At 31.5% G+C, this 16,483-nt stretch overlaps 1 protein-coding gene and 1 non-coding gene across 2 annotated transcripts in view; one reads left to right on the top strand and one right to left on the bottom strand.

The window, feature by feature from the left end:
• The window catches only part of LOC120158591 (microtubule-associated protein RP/EB family member 1A-like), a 33,070-nt gene that overhangs the window by 1,192 nt on the left and 15,395 nt on the right, over positions 1 to 16,483 (top strand). Inside the window, exon 2 of the mRNA XM_039169417.1 lies at positions 880 to 886. The gene's annotated coding sequence lies outside the window, so the exon portion shown is untranslated. The remainder of the gene's footprint in view (positions 1 to 879; positions 887 to 16,483) is intronic.
• LOC120158837 lies at positions 6,273 to 6,380 on the bottom strand. The gene has a single exon (XR_005519281.1). It is a non-coding gene; the product is annotated as a small nucleolar RNA R71 (small nucleolar RNA).

Genomic DNA, 16,483 nt, shown 5'->3' with positions numbered 1-16,483 from the left:
TCATTCCTCTTGTCCAAGAACATCGACACTGATGCTTCTTCTTGATTGACGGTGATAACACTCAATTAATATTTCCTTATTATATTCATGTTTCTTTTTTTGTTTTCTGTTTTTCTTTTAGTAAGATCTTTGTTGCTAGAATTTCATGACTTCGTCGGTGCTCTCTTTGACTTCTGCAACTCCCTCTCCTTCACTTTCTTTTTAAAAAATTGAAAATGTATTTCAAATCCCTGTACTTCACTTTTTTCTTAGAAAATTTGTTTCTAATCTTTATCTGTAAAATTTGTTTCTAATTCCACTAAAATTTGTTTCTAATCCCTATCTATAAAAATTTTTTCTTAGAGAATTCATGTGGTTGATGATATGAACAAATTAATATTGAGTAATTGTATAAATTTAATATAGATGAGAAATTTTATTATCATTGTGAATTATCAATATGCTCTAATCTAATTCCGAAATAAATCCTGCACAAAACAAATAAGTACAAGTCTACGCAACAATCTGAAAATTACCATAAAACAAGCATTTTATATTAATTTTTTATCCTACATTAATAAAATTGACGGACTTAACAGAAGAAAGTTAAAATCAATATTAACATGTGATATTCTTGCATTTGTTCATTAATTATCCTCGATTACATTTGGTAAATGCTTATAATTGTGTTTTTCATAAACGAAATAACTTCAACCTAAGTAGAAAAAACTTATTCGTAATTTTCTTTGAGCTTAGTGAGATGATAGTATTAGAAGCATAGCATATGCTTCTGATATTAGTCAAAATGTAAGTTTTTCACTTTTATATTTTATTAAGTCATGATCATTCATTTCATATTTTGATTTTACATACCAAATAATAAGACTTTACAAGTGGAAGACTTGATGTTGATAAAATATCTGTAAGAATGTTTGTGACAATGAAGATTATTACTGCTCATTCATATAATATAAAAGACACAGATATAATTTCAGAATGTAATGTTCTTGTGACTATGTAGTGTGACCATATAGTGTTATCAGTATTAGAAACAAATGATGTTCCATCTCTCTTGTTATATTGATATGATTTGCTTAGTTTAATATCCATATTTGTTAGACATATTATTCTTCGAATAATGAAAAATAAGTGAATGTTGAAGCATATATTTAGAAGTTAGATAGCTCAGTAATTTGTTATAGGAAATTATCTAAATTTCTATTGAATTCTGTTTGAAATAGTTATTTAAGACTTTTGTTAGTATTAACTCAATCTCATACTCTTTAATTTTATTTTATAAAATTTAAATTGGATCTTCATTATTTAGGATAATTATAACTTATATCAATAAAATAATTAAGATTTTTTTTAAATATTTTTATTTTCAGTATTTAATCACATTTTATTGGTATAGAAAATTTTGTAGTTTTCTTTCATGTTATAAAAATATATTATAATTTTACAAAATATAATTTTATAGTAAACTAATTAACTCAATAAAAATAAATGATAAATTTATAATGTGTTTGTTTCATTAAAAATAGAGTTCAAAAATATTTTCAGTAAAATTTACCAAACAACGGAAAATGATTTACATAATATCATCCAAATACTGGAAAATGATTTCCATGAACTGTTTTCCATAAAATGTAATTCATTTTCCAAAAATCATTTTCCTAAATGATATTGATGTTATTTATAATAAATCATGTCACTTGATAAATAGACTTATAATAATAAGTCATGTCACTTAGTGAATAGACTCATTTCTTAGATTAAATTTACATCCATTCAACATATCTATTAGCTTTTTAACAATTTTCTTCATCAATGATCTTAACTCTTTGTCAAATGATCTTAACTCTTTGTTAAATGATCTTAACCTTTCAATTCATTTCTTCTCACTATATAAAGACTAGTTGAGACAAATCTTAGACACAACTTACAACTTTGGAACAGGAAAAGCTTAGGAAAATTCTTTCATAATTAGTTTTTCTGGTGATAGAGATAGGTAAGATTGCTTTTGAATTATCACTATTGTTGTGTTTATTAATGTGATCATTTTTTATTGTATCCTGAGAGACCAATGTCCAACGTTACTCAATGCATCAATGAGAGGAAAAATATGTAACTGATCATACATGTCTCAACAAAATTTCTTTTGTTTTTCTGACTTTGCTCATTTGATTATGTGTTTACTAGCTAAGCAGGTTAAAGATGGAAAGTATGATCAATTTGAGAGGGAATGAGATGATGATGTGATATCTTGTAATCAGGGACGAACATAGTATTTTATGTTAGGGGGTAAACTTTTAAGATTTTAGGAGGGTGAAAAATAGATTATCAATTGAAATTATTAAAAATATATTCTAATTTAAAATTTTCATAGAGGACGATTGTTATCATCCATCCTCTTTGCTCCATATCTGATAGTAATAAATAATGATGGTTTGATTAATGCATTGGGCCTTAGACTATTGGGATGAATGCTTCCAATGTGTTGGATTATGCTCTGCTGATGGGGTTTGAGTTAAATTGCCTCTTCTACTTTCAAGGGTTGGGATTCACATTTTTAGTTTGTTGGCAGTTGATGGAACTATGGGTTTGATGTTTTGGTTGGTGGGATTGTGCATATGATTCAACCCTTGAAGCTCCTAAGTGACTGAAAGATGAATCATGTGTTATAGAGGCAGTATATAATGTGATTGCTTCAGCCTGTATCATTGGCGTGCTTTCCATGATTTATGAGGGGCAAAATTAGCCTAGTAGGGAAAAATAAAAAATTAATTAGCCCAACAGGGCATGTAGAAGTTTATTTTGGGATCTCGTCACGTCGATGTGATGAGTTCCAATGGAAAATATATTTTATTTGTTCGATTAATATTTAGTTTTCTTGGGACTCGTCATGTCGAGGTTAAGAGTTTCGTTAAAATATTCTTTTTTTGGAAGTTGGTTTTTTTCAAAATATTAAAAAATAATAATAAATAGAATTTGTCATGCTGAGGTGACGAGTCCCAACAGTCATATCAATAGGTTTTATTAAATACAAAGTATTAAATGATGTGATTAGGCACTGAAATAAAGTGTTATATTATTGAGAAGTTAAGGAGATTGTAATATACCTTTTTGTAAAAACAACGAACAATAAATATTACATTAAACCCTAAGCCTTAAAGCATTATGTTAAGGAGATAAAAACAACAAACTATAAACATTACATTAAGAATATAAAACATTACATATTGATGTTTTAATCCTCATAATTAGTAGACTAATCAGAAATAATATTCAGTTCTTCAATTCTCTATTATTTTTCTTATTTTCGTTTACGTACAAATTGGAACTATGCTTCTGGGTCTCCATCATCTATCTCTGTTTCTTCATCATTTTTCTAGGTTAGTGGGATATTCAAGATGGAAGCAGCATCCTCAACCATACGAGCAAGGTCGACATCAGCGAATTCTACAAATAAATTGACATTAGATATAAAATGATAGTAGTATGTTTCAATCATGCCAGCAAGGTCGACACATCAGTTAGATGAAACCTCATGCATGATAGTGTTAATTTATAATATATTGAAGATATTCTTCTATTGGTTCTGAGTTGAACCCTTCTTTCCATTTTCAACTTTAACTCGTCTAGTTGATTTTTTTAAAGACATGCTTAAAGATTTGTAATCATAAAATATATTTGCAAAAACAGTAGCCATGGTATCAAAAAATTCAAGCTTTGGAAGTGAAAGACTCAAAATGTTTTAGATATTTTTTTCTTCAAGTGAGTAAAATAGCTTTCACCTCAAACATATTTATAAGCCTTAAGAAAGCGCTTCCTGTAGGACAACCTGATATAACAAAAAATAGGTTTATGGAAAATTACATAGCATTAAATATAAAAATATAAAAGTCGGTTTATATTAGTCCCTGTCTGATATATCACTTAAAAGTTTCTGAAGTGAAGTGATTGGGCAATGAAAAGTGTTTGTCATTGTGTATTAAATAGTGTACAAGAAAAGTGATGTTTTTTTCTAAAATGAAGTGATATATCATTGTAAAGTTTCTGAAATGAAGTTATATATTACTAAAAAGTTTATGAAGTAAAGTAATTAACTAAAATGTTTTTATCATTGTGTATTAAATGGTGTATGACAAAAGTACGTTTTTCTAAATAAAGTGATATATCACTGAAAAATTTCTAAAATAAAGTAATTGGGAATTGAAAAGTTTATTTCATTGTGCATTAAATGGTCTATGAGAAAAAGAATGTTTTTTTGAAATGAAGTGATATATCACTGAAAAGATCCAATCACTGAATTGATTGTCATTAATGATAGATCATTTTTCTTTTAAAATTGTTTATGTTATGTGAATCTTCATAAAAATCTACTTTCTACAACTTCATTGAACCACCAGAATCATTTCTCAAGCAATGATGGCTAATAATTTTTTCACATTGTCAATTCAAATGGCCAAATTATACAAACTGATGATGGTGTTGTGTTTACATCACAGAGGCTCGTAAACGTGATGTTCTCTGTAGATGTATCTCATCGCCAAATGAAGAATAAAATTGAAAGAAAACTTGGAGCTTCTATTTCATGTTTGAGTTATCGACACATAATTTCATACACTCCACTGACATATGGAGCGATCTAGCTTGAGAATGATGACGATGTTGTTGTGATGGTTGGACTTTATCAATATTAAAATAATCAAATGATCGAGATATATGATCTCTCCAAAAAAGTTATCTTTAGTAGCCTTTTTCACCTAAGTTTCGTTTGAACTTAGTATTTTTAGGAGAACTTTAGAAGCATATTTGTTTAATTTTACATATTTTGCATATTGAGAATTTAGAGGGTTATCTAGGGATGAATTGAAATTTTATTGCTACAAAACTGTTACATTGATGTTGTAGCGTTGCAAGAGATGTTGCAGCTACTGATGAATCACCTGACGGTTAGGAGAACTTTTTGGAATGGGACGGCTGACTTGGGAGTTGTCAATGGACTAGAAACCACCTGAAATGTGGAAGCATTCCATTAGAGGATGGAAAATTGCTCAAGACTATAAATGGGAGTAATTTGCAAGCTAAAGCGGGATTGAAAAACCATTTTAAAAATTACTCATTTCCATGTTATTCCGTCATATGCCATGGAAACTTAAGCCCCCTGTCAGGGACTGATGTAGCATAAGGAGAGCTCACTGAGTAGCATTAGCAGTCAACATATCACCATATTTAGCTTTGTTAGTACTTTGAATCCTTTAATCAATGAAAGTTGATTAGAGTAGTTCAAAGGGTTTTAATCATTTCTAATTGCATAGAAGTGGTATGCTTTGTTTACTTAAATTTTGATTTTCATAATGACGTTCCATGCGATTCGATAGTTGACGTAACACTCTATAGTGTTGTAGCATGACATGGTTTCTTATTATATGATTTTTATTTTGTTTAAATAACATCTTTTACATACATATAATTTCTTTAAAGCTTAGACTTTAATGAAGAACATTTTGCTCCATGTGGATACGATACGCGTAGCTCTTTGAGCTACCACTTATTACTTGGGAATTTGTGTATACTTGCACTTAAGCTATAGTATTTACAGAACATAAAGTTGTTGGCGTCGTTGCTGAGGAGCATCGGTTTGATTTAGAGTTTTCTTTAATTTAATCATTTTGTACTTTGTTTTATAGGTAGTTTTTAGTTTTCATTTCTACTAGTTTATGCCCCACAATGACTATGAATTAAAATCGTTTGATCCAGAGATTGAAAGGACTTTTAGAAGATGTCACCGCGAAGCTACAAGGAACTTAAAAACTATGGGTGGATGAGGGAATGTTATATTATCCCGTTGTTGAATAGAAAGGATGGTGAGTTACCCGCTGTCAATGGGACGGGACAACCATTTTATAATATGGATGATCATGACTGGTCTATGAAATAACATGTAGTGTCAATGCTAGATAATTTACATCCGGGCATAGTAAGACCAGTGATTAATGCTGCAAACTTCGAGTTGAAACCGGTTACGTTCCAAGTGCTAGAATCCATGATCCAATATGGAGGGTCCATTATTAAAGATCCTCGAGCTCATTTGAGAGCGTTCATGGAGGTTTGTGATTTGTTTATTCAGCATGGTGTTCCTGAGGAAGCATTAAAGGTGAAACTATTTCCTTATTCACTGCGTGATAAAGCAAGAGCATGGTTGAGTTCATACCGCCAGGTGCTATAGCATCCTGGAATGAGCACATAAATTTTTACTGTGATTTAACTTGCCAAATATGAATGCCAAACTTTGAAATAATTTAACTTTATTCAAGCAAATGGAGGATGAAAGCTTCTAGGAAGCATGAAAAATATTCAAGGAATTGTTGTTGAAGTGTCATATGCACCGGTTTCAACATTGGACTCAAATTGAGATGTTTTACAATGGGTTAAACATACTCACTTGTATAGTGGTTGATTCTTCAGCAAATGGAGCTTTGTTATATAAAATGTACAATAAAGCTTATGATATCTTGAGAGGATCTCAACTAATGATTATCAATGCCCTAATGCAAGGAATGTGTTTGGCAGAAACAATGCTGCAGCGGTAGATTCTGAAGCTTTTAACTATATGTCATCTCTGATTTCAACATTGACAGATATGGTTAAGAAACTGCAAAAACAAAGGGGAATGTATGAGGTCAAGGCTACATCTATCGACACTTGTGTTTATTGTGGAGATAATCACAACTTTGATGAATGCCCCTAACATTCAGAGTCTATCTACTATGTACGAAATTAGCAACAGAATGATAATGCTTTCGACAACACTTATAATATGCTAATTTCAGGAATCATCTAAATCTTCTTAGAGAAGCCAAAATGTTTTCAATCTGTAATAAAAGCATTATCAGCTGCAACATTATAATCAACAACAAAAAATGCCACAACCATAAGTACAACATCCAGTTGCAATAAAGGTAAACTTATCAAAGACAAACTTCAACCCAAACTTCCACTTTATCATCTCTTGAAGATTTGATGAAAGAGTACATGGAGAGTCAATCAACATTGTTAAGGGATCTAGAGAACCAAATGGACCAAATAGCAATGCTCTTAATAATTGGTTACAAGGAACGCTGCCATACGATATTGAAAATCCAAAGCAACAAGAAAAAGAGCATTACAAGGCTACTACAACAAGGAGTGGAACTTGTATTAGGGATTCAGTTGAAGAACCTAAAAAATGATGTAGAGGCTACTAAGCATGGTAAGGGAATGAGAAAAGAAGTTGAGTTTCCACCTATGCGCTATGCCACAACATTAGACGTAGGACAATGTAGTAAATCAGACTCATTACCTACAACAATACCTGGAGCTTATGATTCTTCGCTAACTTCAATGCCTCAGTAAAAAAAACCAAAGGTGCCTCCACCATTTCCACAGCGCTTCAAAAGGACAAAGTAAGATCAATAATATAGAGCTTTCATTGATGTCCTTCACCAACTTACAATCAACATCCCATTGATTGAGGCTTTATAGCAAAACCCAAACTAAATCAAATTCATAAGGGAAGTCTTTTTGAAGAAAAGGAGAATTTGCAAATTTGAGACTGTTGCTCTTATTGAAGGCTATAGTGTTATGACTACAAGTAAATTGCCACCAAAAATTAAAGATCCAGGGATTTTTACTATTTTTTCATATTGGTGATATATTTATATGTAAAGCTTTATGTGACTTGGGTGCTAGCATAAATATAATTCCATTGTCAATTTTTAGGAAATTTAGGAGCGGCGAAGTAAGACCAACCATTATCACATTGCAACTCGCTGACCGTTCTACTATGCATCCTAGTGGAATTGTGGAAAACATGCTTTTGAGAGTATAACAGTTCATTTTTCCTATGTGCTTCATCATTTTGGACTGTGAAGTGAATAAAGATGTTTTGATAATTCTTAGTTGCCTATTCGTTGCTACTGGTCGAGCCTCAATTGATGTCAAAAAAGGAGAATTGATCGTGCATTTAAATGATGATCATATCACTTTTAATGATTTAAATGATGTTTCTTATATAAATGACAGTGTTGAATGTTTCTCACTTGATGTGATTGATATCTTTACGCATGAGCACTAGGAACATATATTGTCGCTAGTGATTTGGTAACAATTGAAGAATTATCCGATGATGTCTAGGGAAAATGTTATAGAAATTATATGCAACATATTGAACCTCTGGAAATGTTTGATCATATTATTCGAGCCCCGACACAATCCATTGAGGAATCACCTACGCTTGATTTAAAACCCCTGACCGAACATCTGAAGTACGTTTATCTTGGAGAGAATGAAACACTGTCATTCATTGTGGTAGCACAACTTACAGCAGCATAGGAGGCTCAGTTGATTGATGCCCTGAAGCAGCACAAGAGAGCTATAACCTAGAGTATCGCTGATATAAAGGGCATTAGTCCAGCATTTTGCATGGATAATATTCTTTTAGAAGAACCTAATAGTAGTTCGATTGAACACCAATGAAGGGTAAATCTAATCTTGAATGAAGTGGTTTAGAAAGAGATTATAATATGGTTGGATGCCAAAATCATATATCCAATTTCGGACAGCAATTGGGTCATCCCTGTCTAATGCGTTCAAAAGAAAGGTTGCATTACTATGATGAAATGATAAAAATGAATTAGTACCGACAAAGACCACTACTGGTTGGAGGATATGCATGGACTATAGGAAGCTCAATAAAGCAATGAGAAAAGACCATTTTCCATTTCCATTCATAGATCAAATGTTGGATCATCTTATCGGTAAAGCCTTTTATAGCTTTCTGGATGGATATAGTGGTTATAATCAAATTACTATAGCATTGGAGGACCAGAAGAAAACAACTTTCACATGTTTGTACGGTACCTTTGGTTTTCGAAGAATGCCATTTGGATTATGCAATGCTATAGCGACATTTCAGTGTTGCATGATGGCCATATTCTTTTGACTTTTCGATGTTTGGACATGATTTTGAACATTGTTTAACTAATTTCATGCATTATTGACGAGATGTGAGAAAATCAACTTAGTTTTGAATTGGGAGAAATACCATTTCATGGTGAATGAAGGTATAGTGCTCCGGCATCGTATTTCCTGCCGCAGCATTGAGGTGGAAAGGCAAAAGTATAAATTATTGAGAAACTACCACCTCTAACTATTGTGAAGGCAATTCGAAGTTTTCTTGGAAATGATAATTTTAATAGAAGATTTATCAATTATTTTTCTCAATTTGCTAAGCCATTATGGTCTTTGTTGGAGCGTAATAGAAAGTTCGTTATTGATGAGGAAGTGCTTAAGTTCTTTGAAATAATTAAAATGTAGTAAATGCTCCGGTTATTATAGCACCAAATTGGAGTCTACCTTTTGAATTAATGTGTGATGCTTGATTTTCTTGTTGGTGCAGTGCTGGGGAAAAGGAAGGAAATAGTGTTTCATGCTATTCATTATGCGAACAGAACATTAAATGATGCTCAGGTTAACTAAACTACAACTGAAAAGGAGTTGCTCGTAGTGGTTTTTGCCTTTGACAAGTTTTATTCTTACTTGGTAGGTATCAAAGTAATCATTTATATCGACCATTAAGGGCTGAAGCATTTATTTGCCAAGAAGGATACAAAGCCTAGATTGATTCAATGGGTGCTCTTACTTCAAGAATTTGATATTGAGATTAGGGACAAAAAGGGATCTAAGAATCAAGTGATTGATCATCTATATAGATTAGAATCTGGTAGCGAGGAAGAACCTATTCTAGTAATTCCGGATGATTTTCCTGATGAGCAACTGCTTGCTGCTACATCATTACCATGGTATGCTGACTTTGCCAAGTATCTAGTTAGTGGAATGATGCCACCTGATCTTAACTATCAAGGTAGAAAAAAAATTATGAGGGATATAAGGCAACACCATTGGAGGAGCCATATCTATTCAAATAATGCAATAATCAAATTCTACGGCATGAGGTAAAAGAAAGCGAGAGGAGTAATGAGTGAGCTTGGCATCAATCACCAAGGGATAATTACAGGTAACAGTGATGACATCCTATTGTGTTCTAAATTTTCTAGCTGGCATGTACGAGTAAGAAATATTTGGAAATTTATAGATATGGTTAGTAATTAATAAAATTAATAGTTTGAATCAATATTTTGTTATTAAACTATGTTTTAAATATTAATTGATTCGATGTTAATTACACAGTTATAGACAATTTTATTTATTATTTAAAACAGATCATAACTGTTTGTTATTACCTAAAACATGATTTGAAATAGAAGTCCAAATGTTTCATTTTATTTTCTCTCATTAACTATTTTAATATAAATTGTTACAAATATGGAATTTGTGAAATAAACAAAATTTTACCTATTTTGGGTTAAAAAATGTTTTGAATATTTGATGTGACATCGTTAACTCGTAATAGTACATTATATGGGTTAAGGGTGTTACATATTATATTGCAGTGGGAATTTATTTTACATACACTAACCATTTTCTTGCATCGAGGAAAATGTAACATCTTTGTCAACCATTTCCTTGCACCAAGGAAAATGTAAGCCTCATTTCTCTCTCAACTATTTTCTTCGTCTAACATCTTTGTTTGTATCTAAAAAAGTTTCTCCATTTACTTCATTATATGGAGCAATCAATCAAGAACTCGATAAATCTCGAGCAATCAAACCAGAATTCATTGGTAATTACCTTTAAATTTTATTTTGTTCTTGTTCATAAACAATTGTGTTACATTCTTTTTTCCATACTTCCTTATTTGTTTGTTAGTTAAATTGTTGTGATATATGAGGAGTTGTTGGTTGAGCGGACCTAGTTAACACATATTTTGTATGTAACATCAAACATCATTTTTAAGATTCTTTTCTTATAAACTTCCACAATCCAGCTCAACCTTGATTATCCCAAAATTTTATGTTTTTGTTTGCTACATATATTAACAAAACTATTATGTTAATATCTTATTCATAATTTTTTATGCATTTCAAAGGTTTTTCATGACTTTCATTATGAGATACAAACTTGAAGATTAAATGTGCGACGAATGTATTCTAAAGCACGATTTATCTTCTACAGACTCAGGCTAGAGAAATAAGGATTCACAAGCTTAAAATTGATGATTTAACTAGGAAAGCAACCAAGAAATAATCAGGTGTGCCTATCTACGGTGACGCCTTTAGTATGGAAACATAATATAAAATTTTAAGATAGAAGCACAACCTTCATATGTGTTTTCATAAGCAAGCAAACAATCAATGTCAATCAGCTGTTTCCATATGTAATATAGGAATGAACTCGAAGAATTCCATATTTATGTTATTATAAACCATTATGTTATCCCTTCTTAATTTTGCACAACTTTTATTTTTCAACGCTTTTGACACACAAAAAAATTGGAATGCTTTATTGTAAGAACTTCAATTTAATAATAACAACCTAATATAATTACAATCTTCACAAACCCCATAGACAATGATTGATCATTCTTTTAGTTCTTCAATCCATTGTTTTTTCTCTTGTTTTCTCTTATAAACAAATAGATCCAAGGCTTCAAGTTCTGCTTCTATATGATAAGTTGTTTTTTTTGTTTTGTTTTTTTTTTTTCTCTAGAAGCACATGTACCTTCTTTAACATACTCAGCAAACAATTCAACATGACTTACTGTTAGAAAAATCAATAAATCGATAATGAAATAGAAAAAAATAATGATAATAATATTCAAATATCATTATAAAATTAAAGATTAAGAACAAATTTTCACTGTCTTAAAATTATTAGAAGTATAAGAATCTAACACCACAACCAAACCTGACACGGTAAAACAAAGATAATTAAACTTTTAAAAATAATAAGAAAATGATATAGAAAGAAGTAATCCATTTGATAGATCAATCGATTAGAAACAATTAAGGTTTGTCACTACACATTTTCTTTAAGACAGATTTCTTGTTACTCCTTTAGTGCTCGAGATCGTTGGTCGCTATCTCCCAGGATAGAATAACTAAATTATCAGCTATAGTAATACAATCGTAGAGATCACGAACTATATTCTTGCTTTTATCTATCACCAAATAACTAAAGGAGAAAAATTGTTCTTAGTTGTTTCACATTATTGAATTGTGAAAGCTTCTGAAACTTGTCAACTTGTGAACAAGTGTTTAACCTAGAAGGTTAGCAAAGTATTTATAGGGGATTCCCAAAGGAAAAAACTAAGGTAAATCAATTCTTCTAAAACTGCAATATTGTATTCTAAACGAATATAAATTTGAAACAATATATTCATATTTTAATTGAATATAAATTCATAAATAATATATTTGCATTTAATCAAATATAAATTTATAAATAATATATCCATGTTTCAATCGAACATAAATTCATATTAATAAATTCATATTTTAATTAAATATAAATCCTTAAATAATAAACCATTATGATATTAAATATTCGAATTTTAAAGAATCCATACAATATCTTTTTAATTCAAAATATTCAAATATATATGTCATATTTAATGAAAATTCAATTATCAAATTCATCAATGAATTCAACACATTTTTCAAACAATCCCTCACATGGATGAAATTGATGATTTTATCAAAACATTTTGACTCGATATGGTGATAGTCTCTACGATCAATAGTTGCATAGGATAGGTCGGTGTCCTCCTTTGAACCTTACCTTGTGATAGGATATTTACTTTATTGGCTAACTAGTAGACGTGATGTCCTTGAGTTGTTCTGTTGTTTGTATAAACGATGATATACTTAACAAAACTACTTCTCTTACATGAATTTTAGTTCTCATGGGTATGTCCCTATTGCTGCGAACATCGTCTAGTTCAGCAAGAGTTTGAAATAAATATGTCTAATAGTCTTCTTGAAGCGGCCCCACTTCACTCTCACATAGGTGACATATGTTGCCTGGATTATCGAAGCACACAAAGGTCATTTAAACCTTTTCTTAGCTTATATAACTTTGATCACTTTTTCATCATAGGAATGGACTTTGGATAAGAAAACCCTATAGTGACTGCACACGGTTTATGCAATTAGGTTGCCCTTTGAGCCTAGATCTTGGGATCATCAGTCAACTAGGTTGGGTTTTCCTTCACATAACACCTATAAATTCCATGAGATTTAATCTCATTCCTTTAGATGTTTTCTCAACTTGATCTTGATTTAACCCTTTGGTTAGCAAATATGCGATATTATCATTTGATCTTACAAAATCAATAAAGATAATTCATTTGAGATCAATTATCTAATGATATTATGTCGATTATGCATATGTCTCGACTTACCATTACACATGAAATTTTTATGCTAGTCACAATATATGCATATTGTGGGAACAAGTTTTTGCCATTCAAGAATATCCTTCAAGAAATTCTAAAGTCATTCCATTTATTTTCTAGACTTGTCTAGAGCTACAAACTCATACTTCATTGTGGATCTGATTATAATTGTTTGCTTGAGGATTTCCATGACACGAATTCTTCTCTTGAAGTGAATACATATCCACTTGGACATTTGGTATCTTGAATTTTAAATATCCAACTAGCCTGAATGTATCCTTCTAAGATAGTAAGATAGCTAAAGAAAATACAATCCAACGTTTAGGACCTATTTTCATTTGCTCCGGTAATGAAGACATTACCTTGGGAAAACACCCCATGTTTTCAAGTCTATGTATCAAGTGGGTTTTTAAACTTTTCTTAACTCATATGATTTCTTACCTTTTTATTTTTTAGAAACCTTATTAGTTGACAGAACAATTTATCCCCTTCCTCCACAAGTTCTATGACAACTCAAAACTTCCTAGAATTGTGTTCATCATTTCCATTAAGGTCTAGTTCATCCACTTTTGTAACACCTAAATCCAACACATTCGAGTGGCACATGGAATCATTAAAGTGACTAACCCATTTTTCATTAAAACCATACTCACTTTTAAAATATTTACAAAAGGTATATAATCGTAACAATTTACAAAAGTATGGCTCCAATTTAAAACCTTGATAAATAAAATAAATAATTAAAATATTACAAGTCGACTCATTCCAAATCATGACCTCTACATGCCCACTAAGTCATCATCACTATACTCTAGTACTCCGCTGAGACTTCTCTGATGATATCATTGTCCCATCGCACTCCATGAAACCTTAAACCTATTAACGAAATCACATTTTAAATGTTGAGCTTGCAAGCCCCATACGACTTAATACCTCTACTATTCTACATGCATTCATAACGTAAGCATGCTAGCAATTACATAAGCAATACTACTATGTTATCAAGCTACTAAACATCTATTCAAGGTACATCACTATTACAATGGTATGAGTCTCATGTTTTTCTTAGTCTATTGTTAAGGGTATCATCATAAGCATACATATATTGTTCTCTAACCATCATACGTAACACACAATCAAAGGTAGGCATCAAGGTGTAGTCGGAGGGTCACACAACATCTTGAGACTCACACCCCTCTATCTTACCTAAGGTACCCTAGATAAGACCCATGTCATACAACATCAGAATCTTCATCTAGAAAGGACATCATTACAGTACCTTATAGGCCTCCAAGGTCACACAACATCGGATCTTACATTCTGCTAGTCTACTCCTTATGAGTACTTAGGATACCTCCAGGTCACACGGCATCAGAGCTTACACCCAACTAGCATTTTAAGTTCCTTGGCACTTACTTAGATATATTTGTATATTTATAACAAACAAAATGATTTTCGTATACACACAAACATACATAGGTTCCCATGTCAAACACCTCAATTAATGGCATACAAGGGCATTTAAGGTAGCTCAACTACTCACTAATATAGTTTATCACAATCAGGTGAGGTCATCCCCTCACTCTCGACTATCTCACTCACTCTCTCATCTAAAACATTATGCAAAAGTGTATTAGTCTTTTAGTGTTTTATACCCTTAAGGCGGGTTATACTCATCTCTATGCACCAGATATATTATTACTAGTTCAACACCTAACTCAGGTTGGTTAATTGATATCAAATCTCTAGTTGCTCTCATCATATCTTTTCTCAATTCACCATTGAATTTGTGGGATGAATTGTATGTTATTTTCATAAACAAGTATCTCGGGTGTCCTTGTTGTTTCCCGAGTATCAAACAAATGTATAAGTCTTATGGAATCTTACTTCATAAAGTTCTTATGCTTAACACATAGTTATTTAGAGTTTTCATTTATAAGTTGTTATTCTTAGGGTTTTAGTAATCATTAACCCTTTTATGAGTCCTTAACCCAAAACTAGGCTTCTTGTTTAATTCATTATGATAGTACCAATACTAATCCCCTTAGTATCAATACAGACTTTTCAGTATCGATACTCACTCTTGGTATCGGAACTAATTTTGGCTACCGGAATTTGAACTTGGTGATGGTATCGCTAACCCATCCTTGGTATCGATACTCGAAGAACAATAATGATACTTTGTGAATAGGGTACGAATACCTACCCAGTCCAAAAACCCCAATATTAATCATTCAAAATATTCTTACAAATTATACGTTAATAAGTTCTTATTATAGAGTTAAACATGTCATATCATTAGTATCACATTTTTATCACATCATTATTATCAATTACAACATTTCTAGACTCCTCCCTCGAGTTTCAATTCATTACCAAGTCACTTAGTAACTCAGCCCTTACTAGTGCAGGTTATTTCATTCACTTAGTCCCACAAGGGTAGTTTAGTAATTTTATCCCCTAAGGGTATTATAGTAATTCATGGACTTCAAAGCATATCGGATGTTTAAGACTTATAAAAAGGGTACTCAATTAATCATCAAAGTCTAAGCACCTTTTTTGTGCACTCATAGGCTTTTCATATCACTTATTATGACTCAGGGGTATTTTGGTTATTTATACATTCGAGAGTATTTTACGTTTCCTCCCAAGTTTAACTAGCAGTCACTATTATCTTATGTCATTTTTTATGGTCTCACACTTTCAAAGGTATTTTCAGATCCTTATAAGGCATTATTTCAACTAGACGCAATTTGGTAATTTCAATCTACTAATGGTATTTTAGTAATTTCTCACATTCTCAAGTTATATGCTCGATCTTATCCATTATTAAAATCCCCAGTCTTGAGTTTTATCAGCATCTCGAAGTCCATTAACCAATAATCAAAGATGATAAAGGTACCTTTATATATGTATCAATACATATCCTAGGGTATCGGTACTCTCCTTGAGTATCTGTACTAAAAATAGCCCCAAGAGTCCTCTAAAACACCCTAAGTATTGAAACCATACATGTAGTATCAAAACTCTTTCAGGTAGTATTGATACTCCCTTGAGTATCACCCTTTGTATTTTTCAAATGAGGAGTATCGGTACTCCCATCTTGAGTATCGATAATCCCCTTATAAAAATCCTAATTTCACCCAGAATATGAACAGTATT

Source organism: Hibiscus syriacus, unplaced genomic scaffold (genome assembly GCF_006381635.1).
Source record: "Hibiscus syriacus cultivar Baekdansim isolate YM2019G1 unplaced genomic scaffold, ASM638163v2 tig00111330_pilon, whole genome shotgun sequence".
Lineage (NCBI taxonomy): Eukaryota > Viridiplantae > Streptophyta > Magnoliopsida > Malvales > Malvaceae > Hibiscus > Hibiscus syriacus.
Note: the sequence above shows the minus strand (reverse complement) of the source record. Positions and strands in the feature narration are given on the sequence as shown.